At 38.8% G+C, this 14,318-nt stretch overlaps 1 protein-coding gene and 1 pseudogene across 5 annotated transcripts in view; both read right to left on the bottom strand.

The window, feature by feature from the left end:
* The window catches only part of DOCK9 (dedicator of cytokinesis 9), a 354,977-nt gene that overhangs the window by 286,215 nt on the left and 54,444 nt on the right, over positions 1–14,318 (bottom strand). The gene's annotated exons all lie outside the window — the stretch shown is intronic.
* The window catches only part of LOC119000678 (U1 small nuclear ribonucleoprotein C-like), a 30,043-nt pseudogene continuing 23,051 nt past the window's right edge, over positions 7,327–14,318 (bottom strand).

Below are 14,318 nucleotides of genomic sequence, written 5' to 3'. Positions count from 1 at the left end.
TCTCCCTCCCTCTCTCCCCCCTGGCCACTCCCTGTTCCTCTCCCTCCATCCTTTTCTTCCTCCCTCCCTTCCTTGTTCTCAAAAAGGAATGAAAAATTGTCCTCAAGTGAGGATTAAAAAAAAAAAGGAGAGAATGGAAAGTTACAAAGGTGTCTCCAAATTGATGGTAGAATATTAGGGAGGGAACCAGTCCCTGTGGGCTGCCCTGAACACCTGGCATACTCACTGGGTGACCAAGTAAAAGAAGTAGAAGCAACGAAGTGAGCTCTATGGAACTAAGGGTGGTCGTCTCCCCAGAGATGATCAGCCTCTCAAAAGAAAGGAGAATCCTTTATTTTTTTGGCAGGAGATCAAGTTTAAAAGCTTTTAAAATAGAACAGATCTCCTATGGGAAAAAAGGTTTGGGGTAAGAAAACTAACTTACTTACTGGCAGGAATATAAATGGGATAGCCCCTGTGAAGCAAAGTATGGTGATTCCTCACAAAATTAAACAGAATTACCACATGATCCACAAAGTCACTTCTGTGTAGTAGGTACACAAAAGAACTGAAAGTAGAGTTTCGAAAAGTATTTGTACAGCCATGATCATAGCAGCATCATTCACAACAGCCAAATGGTGGAAGTAACATAATTGTCCAATAAAAGATGAATAAATAAACAAAATGTGTTATCTACATACAATGGGTTATTATGCAGCCTTGCCAAGAAAGGAAATTTTGACATATGCTACAACATGGATAAACTTTCAGGACATTATGCTAAGTGAAATAAGCTAGTCACAAAAGAACAAATACTGTATGAGGTACCTAGAATTGACAAATTCATAGATACAGTAGAATAGTAGTTACCAGGGTCTGGGGGTTTGGGGGGAAGCAAATAAATAGGGAGTTGTTATTTAATAGATATAGAGTTTGAGATGATGAAAAAGTTCTGAAGATAGACAGCTGCACACAATGTGAATTCACATAATGATAATGAATGATACAAATGGTAAATTTTATATTATGTAAATCTTAACACAACAAGCAGAAAGAAAGGAAGAAAACCAACTTACTAGGCACAGCTTTCCTATGACTTCCAGGAACAAGTGGTGTAAAATAACAGAAAACCAGGACAGCAACTAGTCCTTTAGTCTTTTCTTCTTTCTCTCCACACACCCCTTATAAAGGGCAGACAAGCCCAAGGAATAGATTTCATAATGTTTATTTTCCTCATAACTATTTCTAATAGTTTATATTGGATTAATTTATACATAGTTTACATAACTATAACTAGTAAGTAATTTGTCATTCTATTTGGTAATGCACTTGTCAGAAAAACCCTTTGAACTATGTACCAACACAGGAAAAAACAAGGCCACAAAATAAACAAACCAACAGTATTTATACAGGTTCCAATTATCCCTCAGCTCAGGAAACTGCAGGGGATGTCAAAACTTCAATTAACTGTTATAAGAGGTTAGTTAGGAAACAAAATCATGGTGTCACAAGGAGCTTGGTTCTTTGAAGAGAAACCAATAAACCCATGAAGGGTCAAATAGGAGAAGCTGATAAAAAAGCTCACCTATCTGCAAAGCTTCACATCCTCTGCAAACATCTGCAGGGAAGGGGCAGAGTGAAGGGAGACTAATGGCACAGAACTGAAACAATACTATAAGTAGCAATGTCCAACTGTAAATAGACACTAAGTAAAAAGCAAGGAAGCTGAGCAAAGTCACAATGAAATCAGAGCTCACAGTGACCTCTTCTTGGCCTCCAGCAGCCTGTTCAAGGAAATTCTATTTTAGGCAAACATATCTAAAAAGATCACTTAGCAGCAAGGGATACTGACTATAAATCATGGAAGATCTATACAGCATAATTCATGTGCAAATGCATCCATGAAACAGTTTGTGTGCTTCAAAAATGGAGTTTAGGCTGTGGGTAAGATGTTCTTTCATGTAAATAAAGACTGAAATTCAGATTCTATGAACCTCAAGTACTTGTGTATTACCTTTCAGTATTTTAATTTTTTTACTGTCATTGGGTCAGTAGAGAAATATTGTCTCCATGTGGAGAAGGAAAGGAAATAAAAACATAAACATGAAACTTAGTTTGCCATTTTAAAAACCATTGCAACATATTCAGATTTTCAATTAAATTAATCAAAAGGTAATAAAAAATAAAGATGCTACAATGGTTACCTCTCCAAAATATAGGAGAAAAATGAAATTTTTCAAAATCCCTATGGTTTTGAAAAATCAGAATTAAAAGACAAAATAAAATACATACTCCTCTGTGCAGGCTTCCAGCCAGGTCAGAAGGAACTAGATACACTATTATGTCCCTGCTTATGGAGGCTCACAAAGCTCCATTCTCTACCTAATTTCTTCTTCCAAAGACACAAAATTCAGAACATTCATAAGATTCTCTTTTATACACAGCCTACGGATGAATTATGGCTTAACTATAACTGTGTTTTAAAAGAATGTTACTTCAACCAAACATTCCTTGATGCGTAAGTAGATTTCAGTAGGTCAGAGAAGTGGAAAATGTTTGGGGGAAACCATCCTCCACGTAAGAACTGGAGAGATTACAGATGCTGCCACTCCTCCATGCCAACTAAAAACATACAAGACCAGAAGAACATACGCAAATGGCCAACAAGTAAATGAAAAGTCACTGGAGAAGTGCAAATCAAAACCATGAGATAGTACTTCACAGCTACTAGGATGGCTAAGATAAAAAATAGAGACAGTAAGTGGTAGTGCAGCTCTTGATGTGAGTGTAAAATAGGACAGCTGCTTTGAAGAACAGTCTTACCGATGTTCCCCAGATGTTTAAACATAGAGTTACAATATGATCCAGCAATTCTACTCCCAGCTGTCTATATACCCAAGAGAGTTGCAATTTTTGTCCACACAAAAATTTGTATGTGAATGTTCTTAAGATTATTATTCATAATGGTCAAAAAGTAAAAACAGCACAAATGTCTACTAACTAATGAATAAGCAAAATGTAGTATATCCACACAATGGAATGTAATTCAGCAGTAAAATAAAATGAAGTACTGGTACATGCTACAACATGGATGGACCTTGAAAACATGTTAAATGAAAGAAGCCAGTCACAAATGACCACATATTGTATGCTTTTGTCAGTATAAAATGTCCAGACTAGGCAAATCTTCACAAAAGCAAAGTGGACTGGTAGCTGCCTATGGCTAGAAGGGTAGTAAGTAGGGTAAAACTGGGCGGTGCTAGCTAAGGACTACAGGGTTATTTTGCAGGTGTTCTAAAATTGATTATAGTGATCAACGCACAACTGTGAAATACTGAAAACCACTAGACTGCACACTTTAAACAGGTAAATTACACAATATGTGAATCATATCTTGATAAAGCTATTTTAAAAAGATAGGACATATCAGGGGTGCAGCTATAAAAAGCTGAATTTCTCCTGAAGGCACTTTGTCTATCCTCAACAGAAGTCTCTCTCCATAATATTATCACTACCTCCAAAACAGCAAATTTCCAAAAGCATTCCTGGCGCTGTATATATGAAAGAATACAGAGAGAATGTTAGATGATTTCTCCAAAAAGGTCCAGTTATTCTGCTCTAAACTTACAGAGCACTTCAAGGAAACCTTTTGTCTGGTCAATAATTTTGGCTCATTCATTTTTTAAGGCAAGATCTGGGCTGAGAGCTGAGTCACCTATCCCAATTTATTCTAAGATTTTTACTTTGCAGATCTTTTCCCATAAAATTTCTATCTCTGCTTTAAGCACAAGGCTCCCAAGAATCAAGAAAAAAAAAAAACGCTGGAGAAAAAGTCAGAGGAGGGTGGAATTATTAACATGGGATCTGAAATTTTATTCAAATCACAGAATTGGCTCTATTTAGGTCATTCTAGGAGATACATATTTTAAATGTAAATTTTATTGTAAAGTTTTTAAAAATATTACTCAAATAGTACTGGGCACATCTTGAACAGTGTGTGTTACATGGACCTAATTTCTGTTACATGCCAGACACTGAACAAAGAATTCAGTCACATGGTCTCATTTAATCTTCAAACAAATCCACAAGCTTGTAGATTTTATATTTGCTCTTCTTTGACCTTGTTTCAAGTATGCAAGATTTCCACAGAAACCCATCCTTGTGTGTGGGCCCACTAAAGGATTACAACCGGCACTAACATCAGGGGAGTGGGATATGAGATATGTAACCACAAATTCAAGTATCTCCTTAGACCAGTAGCTTTCAAAGTACTGTCACCACAAATTTTATGAAGAAATTAATTTTAAATCATGATGCAATAAATCTGCAGAAGAGTATTTCCCCCCAAAATGCGTACCCTTACAACAAGCTTCAATTTTATTTGTCCTACTTTATTTTCTCTTCCAGCCTCTCACTGAAAGGAAAGAAGGGAAGGAGAAATAGATCTGGTCATGGTCCACTGAACTGTTTGCAGGATCCCTGTGGTTCATGGACTACAGTGTAAGAAACAACACACAAGCCAGTTACTAAGTAGTGTGTCAGCACATGGAACTCACTAGTCTCATCACACCTCATTACCTACAAGCAGCTGGCCCAACAGAAGAATGGAGTGGCCTACTAAAGACAACAGTTGTAAGGCAACATTCTGAAAGGACAGTTCTGTCCCATACAATAACTGTATTGCTTCGAATAAGCTGTCTTCTCTCCCAAAGTCAGAATACACTGATCAAGAAATCAAGGTGTAAAAGCGGAGTGGCTCCCCTCATTATGACCCCAATAGCACATTCCAAGAACTTTCGTTTCCTGTCCTTGCTGGTTTTAAAGGGAGGAAAGCTCCCACTAAAGAGAGACAACACTGTACAGTGATTCAGAAAGTAAGACTGCCACCATGCCATTTTCAGTTCTTCAAACACTGAACCAAGAGACAAATGAGGAGGATACTCCAACAGCTGGAGTAAGAGGAAACAGGTTTGCTGTTTCCAAATAGGTCAGGAAGGACTACAACTAGAACCCAGGGTGGATTCTTCTGGGCATCAATTAGTGCTTCTATCTTAAATAGTAACAGCTCATGGAAAACCACAGCGTTCTTCAGAAAGGTAGGATCACTGAAAAATCAGACCTTCCAGTGAATTACTCTAATCAGTTGAGGTCCTACCTGGGAGTAAAGGAAATATGTTATGAGTAATAGGAGAATAAAGATATAAACATCAACTGCCAAGTGACCAGTCAGAGAACTGAGCACTGCAGCATATTTCCTTCCGGCTTTCCTGCTTGGGCGGGTAGGGTTTGTGCATGTGGGTGTGTGTGTGTGTACCAATTTCTTCTCTCCTCCTCCTTCTTGTAACACTTCATACAAACACTGTTGTTGAAATTTAACTCTGCAATTTGGACTTTGGGTAGCACATATCCATAACAAGACTGCAACTGAATGTAAGGGCTAATTAACAAAGCCCAGAGATGAATAATGTGTCTCTTTCTAGAGGGATACAATGACGACTGTGACTCCTTGTTTTGGGGAGCTGGTGAGAATCTTCATTTGCATGAGGAGTATCTGTCTTCTGTTAGGTTGAAACATAGAAATTTTTGTTGTATGTAAGTTCAATTCATGTGGAAGGGTAGATCTGCATGCTGAGTAGTCAAAGGGGTGGTCTCTGCCAGTTATTAAGTTATTGCCTCCCACCTCCAACCCCACTCTTCCACACTCAGTTCTGGATAGGTCTGGTACTCTGAAAACCACACTATGTTACTGTTGGCTCCCTGTTAGGCTTGCCACCAAGGGCACCAAAGGGAGACTGCAAACCTGGGGCAGGAGAAGGAGCTCGCTCTTTGGTACCTGCTTCTCTATTGCTTTGGTTCCTTATTTCACCCAGCAACACTTCTTCACCCTGGCAGTAGCAGTTCCTTCCTGTGCGCAGCTGAATTGGGTTTGCAGCTTTTCTAGCATTTATAGAACCATTCTCACTGCATCCCCTCACAAATACCATCCCCAGGCACCCAGCACCACTCCTCAGAGGTCTGGGTTTCCAATCTATAGGGCCCCTCCTCTAAGCTTCTAAGATTCAATAACACAATCTATCCTTGGATCCCCCCAGACTCAGAGCTGATGGCTGCTTCCTGCATCCACTACTTCTGTAACATGTTAATGTCCTCTTTTTAACTTTTCAGTTCCCTACTTAACTTTGTACCTATTAACAATTCTTTTTTTTTCTTTTTAAGACTTTACTTATTTATTTTTAGACAGGGAAAGGTAAGGAGAAAAGAGAAGGAGAGAAAACATCGATGTGTGAGAAATATCCATTACCTCTGGCAAGCCCCTAACTGAGGACCCAGCCTGCAGCCCAGGCATGTGCCCTGACTGGCAATCCAACCAGCAACCTTTCAGTTCACAGGCCTGTCACTCAATCCACTAAGCCACACTAGCCAGGGCCCTAATAGCAATGTTTGTTCAATTGTTAAAATATAACCAGCATGATTTCTGTTTCCCGGCTAGACTCTTGACTACTATACTATACTAGGTTCTAAACAATTTTAAAAGACCAGGATCACCAAAGAATAAGAATGGCGAATAAGCACATAAAATGATGCTCAGCATGATTAGGGCAATGCAAATTAAAACTATAATGACATCCACACCTATTAGGATGGCTAAAATTTTAAGACTGGCCATTATGAATGTAAGCAAGGATGTGGAGTAGCTGGAACCCTCACACACTGTTGGCAGAGCCACTTCGGTAAACAGCTTATCAGTGCTTAAAAATGTTAGACAAAAAGTTACTACATAATCTAGCAATTCCACTTCTCTGGTACCCACCCAAGAAAAACAAAAGCACAGCCCTAGGCAGTGTGGCTCAGTTGGTTAGAATGTCATGTATAGACCAAAATGTCGTGGGTTCAATTCCTAGTCAGGGCACAAACCTAGGCTGTGGCTTCGATTCCTGATCAGGACACATACAAGAAGGCAACCAATTAATGTTTCTCTCTCATATTGATATTACTTCCTCTCTCTCCTTCTCTTTCTCTAAAAGCAATGAGCAGAATGTCCTTGGGAGAGGATTAAAATACAAGAAATAAAAGAAAAATGAAAGCACATGTTCACACAGAAACTTGTATAAAAATATTCATAGCAACATTCTTTATGATAACCAAAAAATGGATGAAAAGTCTATCAACTGGTGAAAAGGTAAACAGAATGTGCTCTAGACAATGGAAGGGAATATTATTTGGCAATAAAAAGGATCAAGTACTGATACATGCTATAGTATTAATGAACCTTAAAAATACTGAACTAAGTGAAAGGAAACAGTCACACACCAACTTACTCCATTTATTTATTTATTTATTTGCTAACAGAGTTTACAATTTTATTTTCATATTTCACAATACAAATAAATTTTTTTTGTCCCACTACTCCCCTCCAAAACTATTCTCTCTTTGATAGGAAGAGGGAGTGAGTCTTCCTTGTTGTGCTGTTAGAAAACACCCAGAGTCACAGCACCACACTCTCCCGGTGAACTAGAACAAGTAATATAAAAGTGACAGAAAGAGGCTCCCCTCTCTCCTTATCTGTCTGGTCGAGTAATTCCTGGCCAAGTGGGCACCATCATGGGATGAGCAGGAGGTCTCATCATTGGGGGCCCAGGCATCATGGGCATGTGCCCTCCCATAGATGGCCTCATTCCAGGAGCAGTTCCTACTGGCATCATCCCAGGAGGAGGAGGACCCATCATTGGCATCATGGAAGGGCCCCCCATATGGGGTGCTGGCATCATGCCAGGGTGAAGAGGACCCAGAAGATTTGGGGGAGGAGAAATCATCGCCTCCCCCCCCTTCCAGGAGGAGGAGAAGAGAACAGACTGGGAGATATCTTTCCTTGCTAAAATGCTATGGTTGTTTTGTTGATCAGGCTCTGAGCCTGCTCCTCCATCCATTTCTGATAGTGGTCTTTCACATTCTCTTTGTGTTTCCTGCCACTGTAGTGTGTCTTTCTCACAGATGGAGAGTCATGGATGAGGTATGTATCACAGTAGTCACAATAAAACTTGGGCACGTTGTTCGGCAGGCCATTGGGCCTGACTTACTCCATTTAAACAAAATGTTCAAAAAAGAAAAATCTATAGATACAGAATGAGTGGTTACATGTGGGAACTGAGAGTAAATGCAAATAGGGACGATTATTTTGGAGATGACTGAAATGTTCTAAAATTAGATCACAGTGATGATTGCACAAGTATGCAAATTTATGTAAACTCACTGAATTGTACATTTAAATTTTAGAGTGAATTTTATGATGTTGTAATTTATACCTCAATAAAGCTGTGAAACAAAAGAATAGAAAAAACAGGACTTCCAGCCAAGATGGAGGTGTAGGTAGATACACTCTGCCTCCTTACACAACCAGAAAAAGACAACCTCAAATTTAAAAAATAAATAAACAGAACTGCCAGAAAATTGAATTGTATGAAAGTATGACAACCAAAGGAGTCAAAAAAGAAACATTCATTCAGACTGGTAGAGGGGCAGAGATGGGCGGTGGGGGTGAGAGGACTACCAGCAAAGCAGCAGCTGGAGGACTGAAGGGCAAGAAAGTGGCTGGCAGAGTGGGCAGTCCCACATTTGCATGTGGATAACCAGCAAGAAAAACTGGGGAGTGGGACAGACCATGCAACCAAGGGTTCCAGCTCAGGGAAATAAAGTCTCAAAACCTCTGGCTGTAAAAACCTGTGGGAGTGCACGGCAGGAGAAACTCCTGGCCTCACAGGAGACTTTGTTGGAGAGACTCACACAAGCGTCGAACGTACACAGACCAACCCACCTGGGAATCAGCACCAGGAGGTCCCAATTTGCTTATGGGTACCAGAGGAAATAATGGAAAGCGGCCAAGAGCTGAGCAGGAGGGATTGTTCCCCTTTGGACCCCTCCCCAACATGAAGTGCAACCACGCAGTGACATGGGTTGCCCCGCCCTGGTGAATACCTAAGGCTCCACCCCTTACTACATAAGAGGCACACCAAGACAAAAAAAATATGGCCCTAATAAAGAACAGATCAAAGCTCTCAAAGCTCCAAAAATAGAACTAAGCAATGAAGAGATAGCCTATCAGATGCACAGTTCAAAACACTGGTAATCAGAATGCTCACAGAAATGGTTGAGTATGGTCACAAAATGGAGAAAAAAGTGAAGGCTATACAAAGTGAAATGAAGAGAAATGTATAGGGAACCAACAGTGAAGGGAAGGAAACCAGAACTCAAATCAAGAATCTGGAGCAGAAGGAAGAAATAAACATTCAACCAGAACAGAGTGAAGAAACAAGAATTCAAAAAAATGAGGAGAGGTTTAGGAACCTCCAGCACAACTTTAAATGTTCCAACATCTGAGTCACAGCAGTGCCAGAAGGAGAAGAAGAGCAAGAAACTGAAAACTGATTTGAAAACATAGTGAAGGAGAACTTCTCCAATCTGGGGAAGGAAATAGACTTCTAGAAAGCCCAGGAAACCCAGACAGTCCCAAAGAAATTGGACCCAAGAAAGCACACACCAAGATACATCATAATTACATTACCCAAGATTAAAGATACAAAGAAAATCTTAAAAGCAGCAAGACAAAGGAGACAGTTACCTACAAAGGAGTTCCCATGAAACTATCAGCTGATTCCTTTCTCAAAAGAAACCTTGTAGGCAAGAAGGGGCTGGAAAGAAGTATTCAAAGTCATGAAAGGCAAGGACCTACATCCAAGATTACTCTATCCAGCAAAGCTATCATTTAGAATGGAAGGGTAAATAAACTGCTTCCCAGATAAGGTCAAATTCAAGGAGTTCATCATCACCAAACCCTTATTATATGAAATGTTAAAGGGACTTACCTAAGAAAAAGATGATAAAATATATGAACAGTAAAATGACAACAAACTCACAACTATCCACAACTGAACCTAAAAAAAAAACAACAACAAACTAAGCAAACAACTGGAACAGGAACAGAATCACAGAAATGGAGATCACATGGAGGGTTATCAGCAAGGGGAGAATGGAGGCAAAGGTACAGGGAATAAGAATCATAAATAGTAGGTACAATATAGACAGGAGGAAGTTAAGAATATTATAGGAAATGGAGAAGCCAAAGAACTTATATGTGTGACCTATGGACATGAACTAAGGGGTGGGGTGGTGAGGAATGTGGGTTGGAGGGAGGGTGCAGGACACAGGAGAATAAAAGGAGGAAATGTAGAACAACTGTAATAGCGTAATCAATAAAATATATTCAAATAAATAAATAAATAAATAAATCCACGACCCAAAAAAGAATAGGAAAAACATTTTGAAGAAAATCTAATGTCACAGGCAAACAAAATAAATCATGATAAGAAACCACAATGTGCTGATAAGTAAAATGAAATGTTTGTTCCTAGACATACATATAATTGCATATGATAAATATAGCATGCCTAAGAACCAAAGAATTTTAGCATATTAAATATCTTTCAAGTGCTTAAGAATAGGTCTGGAGTAGGGCATTAAAAACATGCTCAGCTTGAGTGGAACTAGTTTGGTTGCCTCAAAACTAAACAAACAAGATTGCACCAGCATTCAGATCTAGCTGATGTCATTCAAGAGGTAGATGCTGTTTTAAAGTTCAGGCAATTCTCTTGTGTGAGGGGACAGGCTTTCCCGCCTCCATAGGAATGCTTTTTACCAATGACAATGACACTGACAAGACAGACTGATAATGCCTCATTGCAAAACAGCAAAGACTGACTGTCCCTAGGCATCAAACACTATACAATTAAAGATATCATATATATCACTGAAATTGTGCTTGACCTTGAAAACTGGAACTGAGATATCATTACAATGTAAAGGCAAGGGATCTTTAAAGACGGATAGATTCCCTCCACTAAAACCATTCAGATAGGTAAGTACTTTTTTTTAAATGAATGGCTCAGATTTTCAACTCACTTGTTGATTCCTAGATAATGAAAAACGTCAATGCTTGGTACAGAGAAAAGAACTATTCTTTAGGCCAAAGTTTTTATTTTGTTCATATTTTATGTTCATATTTTAAGACTTTCCCTAAAATCCATGTAAAATATCTCAAAAAGGAATATATCGATAACATGGACTTTATAATAAATATCTTGTTTTTCATAATTAATATTTTAAAAAGCAGGTATTTGTTATAATTTTTTATAATTTTAATCATATTTGTTGCTTTTATGGTATAAATAATTTTCTCCAATAAAACCTAAATTTGTAACATTCTGCCTAAGGTACAGTAAATACAAACTGAATTTAACAGAGATCTCTTTAAATGTTATCCAGGAACTAATAATTAGGCCAAGAGACATAGGTCACCTACTTAATCCCATTACACATGATAAAACTCAGGCTCAGAGAAATAAACTACTTACCAAAGTCACAGAGATGGTATGTGGGATATGAGCCAGGTCTCCCTTGCTCCTAAATCCCTACTCTATCCAGTATGTCACAAATGTCATTAAGGATAACGACGATAATTTAGATTATATTAGTTTATTAAAACAGAGCTGGTCATCTATTTGAGAAACCTAAGGCCAGGGCTATGTCCTTTTCATCAACTGAAAGGGGAGGCACACTCCCCAAAGTCAAACAGTACCAAAGAAGATCCTCGATAAGTAGCCAGATGTCATTAGTATTATCCCAAACCTCCTGATTCATATAAAGTTTCTTTTTGAAGGCTCCCTCAATTTCTACTTAAAACAAAAATTCCTCACTTCCACAAAAGGTGAGGAATCATTTTTACTGTTCTGAATGAGAACCACAAGGAATTCAGGGACTGATGTCACACACTTACCTGCTTAAGACACTCCAACACATCTGTAATAGGAGGAAGAGATTAGAATCTTTCAAGATCCACAAATGAACAAATCAATGCCACTCTAAGAAGACACGTTTCTTAATTTCATAGCATGAAATTAAGAAATTAAGCCCAGGCTGGTGTAGCTCAGTGGATTGAGCGCGGGCCTGCGAACCACACAATCGCGGTTCGATTCCCAGTCAGGGCACATGCCTGGGTTGCAGGCCAGTTCCCAGTTCCTGGCAGGGGACACACAAGAGGCAACCATACATTGATATTTCTCTCTCTCTCTCCTTCCCTTCCCCTCTAAGATAAATTTTAAAAAATCTAAAAAAAATAAAAAAAATAAAAATAAAGAAATTCTGAAGAATCCGCTTCCAAATATAACATTCTTTTGTACTTGGCAATCAATAAGGATGTCAACCTATGTGAAAGTCTTTATTAGAAGATGTCTATTTAATGAAAAATTACGAACAGAAATTATAAATGGTGAAATTACCCATGTGCATAGAAAGTTCAAAGCAGCCTAAAAATGAAAGTTTAGTTTCACTTCACTAAACATTAGTAGCAGATTCCAGTAGTCTAAGATAACATTTGCCTTTTAGAAACAAATGTATCAACAATTGTTAAAGAATACAGTTCCTTGCTATGAAATCTAAAAATCTTAGGACATATGATGTCTTAACATAGCTGAGCACAGATAACACATTTAAATATAAATGGCTCCTTTCCCAGCCATCAGGTGTGAACTAAAAACTGAGAAAGATCTTGATGCTACTTTTTACTTCTTAGAGATCATTTCATTTAGCCAGGCCCAGCAGTAGAGAAGGTAAAGACAAATGCTCCCTCTGAGCTCTAAAACAGAAAATCTGAATATGGAAGACAGATTAGATGTACAAGATCTGGGCTATTCTAGAAAGATCAATATGTAAAAATTCTCTAATCACCAGTGTTGCCCTAAAATAAACTGGGCTGTTTCGGAGGCAAGGAAAGTGCTGCCCCCATGTGTGCTCTCCAGGTGAATGACATTGCAGTAAGAATGATCCAAATTACCTCAAAGATCATTTCAGGTCCTGCAATTTGATGGGTTCTCCATCTGATAGACATTGACTGTGAGTGCAATTTCAGTAAGACAAAAAGGCAGCTAGGGCAGCTTTGGTTAGGTGGGTGAGCTGAAAGGATGGTCAGGAAGGCCCAATATACCTAACATGTCTGAGGTACCTCTTACATATTGCCTAGTTCCAAGTAAGGATGCTGAGGCTCAAAGATGTTTAAAGATGACATATTCAAACAGAGTGTTGAGTATCTGAACTTGAATAGCTACATTGCTCATCCCCAGACTTGCAGATTCAAACTCTTTCTACTTCTACCATGATGCTTCTCTGTCAGGCTCCCAAAGAATCTCACATATTCCTTACACACAGAAGTAGTAAGTAAAAGAAAAATTTATGGCGGCATGGGGGGGGGGGGGGCGCACAGATCAAAATGCCTGATCAACTTCAGGGAGACCTGCAAAATGGCTGTGATGTGAAGACCAGATCTTTTCTTCCAACTTCTTATCATGAAATATATTCAAAGCATGTGCTCCATCTAGTGGGTTAAAGTAAGATCCTTGGTCTGAGGGAAATGCACATTTTCAATACTGCTCAGTTCACATAATCCCAAGCATTCATTAAACCATACCTCTACCCAAAAGAGCAGCACTAAAAAGAGATTATAAAGATCAGAAGCTTTCAAGAATCAAGGATGACTTCACTCAACTAATTAAAATTATACTCTCAATTTGCTTCTTCTCCCCTGTTCTCATTTTTCCCCAGCATATGCAAGGACTCAGCAAGTTGGCCCCCCTCCAAAGTAATCAAAAAAGGAGTTCTCAGGTGGCACACACCCAGCAGGTCTAACTCAGACCTGACTTAGAAGCTCAGATATTATATAGCTCTTTGATATTGCTGCAGTTACTAATCTTCATCTTAAATCTGAGAGTAAACCTTTCTCTCAAAGAAAAAAAACAAAAAACAAAAAACGAGGTGTTAAGAAAAAAACAAAGCTCAGAAGTCAGCCAACATACCTGTTCTTGCCAAGTTTCTTAATGTAGTAACAACCTTCAGTAAGTAATTTATTTAACTTCTGCCTCATTTCCTCCTTTGTCTAACATGGTATACCCCAACGGATTTCTGTGAGGATGAAGAGGGATGACTGATGAAAAGCACCACAGACGCTTTCTGGAGGACCAGAGCACACAATGAATGGCAAAACCTAAGTAGGCTCACTCCTCCAGTTTATGAGCCCTTTCTCTCCTTTTCTTCACCTCCAAATTTCTATTTTAAAAAAGTAATACAAATGGCAAGCTGAGTTGCTAGAAGATAGGGAGATACATAATAATAAGGAATTGTCCCCTATTCAGTGACAGAAACATAGGTAATAAAGGTAGGTGCCTTGAGTTGAGGTGAAAAAGGAAGGTGGGTCCTTGTAGACCATATTAATGTGTTTGGATTTCATCCAACAATCA

The sequence above is a fragment of the Sturnira hondurensis genome, unplaced genomic scaffold, assembly GCF_014824575.4.
Source record: "Sturnira hondurensis isolate 20B ecotype Veracruz unplaced genomic scaffold, ASM1482457v3 Scaffold0016184, whole genome shotgun sequence".
NCBI lineage: Eukaryota > Metazoa > Chordata > Mammalia > Chiroptera > Phyllostomidae > Sturnira > Sturnira hondurensis.
Note: the sequence above shows the minus strand (reverse complement) of the source record. Positions and strands in the feature narration are given on the sequence as shown.